Genomic DNA, 3,268 nt, shown 5'->3' with positions numbered 1-3,268 from the left:
CTTCCTTTCCTGTGGGCTTCTTCTTGTCCTAATGGTGAATTTCTAAGCTATCCTATGTTCTCACTTATCCAAAGATTAGATAATGACTTATAATGAAGTTATATCAGTCTCAGCATTCACTGAAATTGGTAGTCATTTAATAATTGGAGGATTGATATTGGACCCAGCTGCTTCTAGAAATTTCCTAAAAAACAATTAGACCAATACACAGTTTTATCTATGAATATCAAGTCATTTAAGGATTTTATGTCATGGTAATATGTATTGAATTTTTAAAGTGATAAAAAAATGAAATTTTAGATATGTAATACTAAAACTATTCTGATAACTTAATTCTAATACCAAAGACTTGAAATTAAAAACTTCCTTTTAAGATTAAAAATATAGTAGCATTATTTGCTGAATTTAAAGTGTTATGTCTATGGAAGACTTGGAACTAGGGTAACCAGAAGCCTCATTAAAAAACCCACCCAACTGAACTTAAATAAGCTAATACTAAGGACTGCTATGATCTACTTATTCCTCAGGCAGTAATTAGCATCCTTGTTACTTACAGCTTTATTTCTCAGTTTTGATTTTTTTTCCCCTGCCATATTCCTAGCCTTTGTACTTTCTTCTGCCCCTTGCAAATGTTCTAAGGCCTGACTCTGAAGGCTAACTAGAGTACTATTGCTATATCTCTTTAGTTCAGTCCAAGGTAATCAATTTATGAAGCTGCTCATTGCTGCTTAAAAGGAGTTTATTAAGCCTCACTACTGACAAAAATGAAAAACTAGAAACCTAAGTCTGTCCTTTTAAAGATCTTCATTGACACATTGAGAAAAGTAGATTTTTTTTTTCCCCAGAGAGATTTTCAGAGAAGAGAAATGTGATGTGGTCAGTCATGCAAGCACTTGGTAACCCATCCACAAAGCAGGTGCCTATGCAACTCTGAATCATGACACTTAGCTAGCTCAAGGTGGAGAAGGGAATCAGCTCATTCTCCCTTCAAGTATCTTCTCACCACCTCTTCCAGCTGAATAATCAGGGAAGCGGGGCAGCAGTGGGCTAGAGACCCTGACTTTTGTCTCAATGCTGTAAGATAACAGAAGAATCCTTTGGATATAGAAGTAAAGGTCTCTCCCAATGTCTAGCTATCAGGGACTTTGAGACAGGTTCAAAATATCTATTATATTTTAACTCATTTGGGAAAGAACAAAAATATTTCAAAAGTAAGTCTTTGAAGTAAAATCTATAATGTTCTTTCTCATTTCTGTTCTTTTTATGGCAATGTTATTTGTAAAAATAAGTTGTCATTTCATATGCTACATCTTCACAAACTTTTCCCTAACCTCTTATAAACAGTGTTGAATGTTTGTGTGCCCAGCACAGTTTAAGGAAAATAAAATTGGTCTAGTCCAGTACACAGATCTTACTGGAAATCACCAGTAATTTTGATGTTATGTATTTCGTTCTACTTCTTAAATATTAGTACATCTTTTTCTATGATTGTGTACTTCACATAATATACTCTATACAAAGAGAGCATTTTAAATGAATATTTCAGAGGAAATACCGTGCACGTCTATATATAGTATCTTTTCTCATAAGAATGCTCTACTTTGTACATACTTTTCATCCTGTACTTTCTAAAGAGTTTAGACTTCTAAAACTAAATATTTTTGAAGTATAAAGGATAAGTTATTCACATTTTATGAAAACTTATTAGGAAACATTAACTGTTAATAACTCAGTGTGGCTCAGTGGTTGAGCATCGACCTATGAACCAGGAGGTCACAGTTCAATTCCCGGTCAGGGTATATGCCCAGTAGGTGGCATGCAGGAGGCAGCCAATCAGTGCTTCTCTCCACTGATGTTTCTGTTTCCCTCCCCTTCTCTCTTTCTGTCTGAAATCAATAAAATATATATTGAAAGATAGTATCAGTAACATCATCTAGAGGAATAAGGTAAAGTGATCCTGTAACTAAGAGGTTAAAGTGCAACAGCAAGGAAATTTGAGTTAAAAGTTTTCCCAAGTTAAAAGTCTAAAATAGGGGAGGGGTGGGGGATGGGAATGGGGGGATGAGGACAAATATGTGACACCTTAATCAATAAAGAAATTAAAAATAATAAAAGTCTAAAATATAAGTTGTTCACACACATATAAACATTTACCAAACTGCCATATATCATCATAGTGTTAGCTTCATTTTGTTTTTACTAAGTTAATTTTCTTAAAGAGTCCTCTTTAGAGGTGAATGAACCTCAAAATGAGTAGGGAATTTTTAAAAAACAAGGATTCAAAGTAAACAGTGCTTTTAAAAAAATTAAACTTGAACTTATAAAGAAACTGCAGCTTTCCTATATAAGAAGAAATTTTGCTATAGAAATATTTTTTAACGAAATGAAGATTTTTGTAAATCTTTACTTTGTTTACAAATTCTAAGGGATTATGTAAAACCTTTAGCCCCAATGTTACATAACCAGTGTGGATGTAACATTAAAAATAGAATCTAAGAAGTCAGCCAAGTGTGTTGCCAGCTCTCATCCGTGTCAGTTATGGCCTGCAGTTGTTTTTTTCTTAACAGAGCTCATGTTTTAGGTTTTATTTTGTGTGAGACACACACGCACACATGCACACACACATCTTGATTTCAGAAGGATGCAAAGGTTAGCCTTTCTTGGCTAGGTCAGCGGTTTTAAACTGCATCCATGTTAGAATCACTTTAAAAGCTTTTAAAATTAATACCATACCCAGGCTCCACCCAGACCTATTAAATTATATAAAGATTGGGTATTAATATTTTTGGAAGTTTTTCATGTGATTTTAATGTGCAGCCTGGATTGAGAACTTTTAGGCCAGAAAAAATGATTTGTTTCCTAGGGCTTTTGTCCAAGGAGACTAACATATTGAGTGTCTAGCATGTGTTGGACACTGGTAGATATTTATGTCTTTTTAACTTATACCAGCCCTGTCAGTGGATTCCTACCTTTGTCCTTCCTTATCTCTATGGATAAAGAAAATGAGAGATTATAAGTCTTCAGAACTCCTACTTTTGAACCTATCAACGCTATAATAGAAGGACAATAGATGAAAAATGTGAGCAAAAGACAAATCACATTAATAAAGGCTCGCAATAAATTTTATTAAATAAAATGTCTATAATCTATTTCACTTACACTTTTGTTTTTTGTTTTTTTAAATATATTTTATTAATTTTTTACAGAGAGGAAGAGAGAAGGATAGAGAGTTAGAAACATCGATCAGCTGCCTCTTGCACACCCCCAA

The sequence above is a fragment of the Eptesicus fuscus genome, chromosome 6, assembly GCF_027574615.1.
Source record: "Eptesicus fuscus isolate TK198812 chromosome 6, DD_ASM_mEF_20220401, whole genome shotgun sequence".
In the NCBI taxonomy this organism is placed as follows: Eukaryota; Metazoa; Chordata; class Mammalia; order Chiroptera; family Vespertilionidae; genus Eptesicus; species Eptesicus fuscus.
This window is presented reverse-complemented; position numbering follows the sequence as displayed.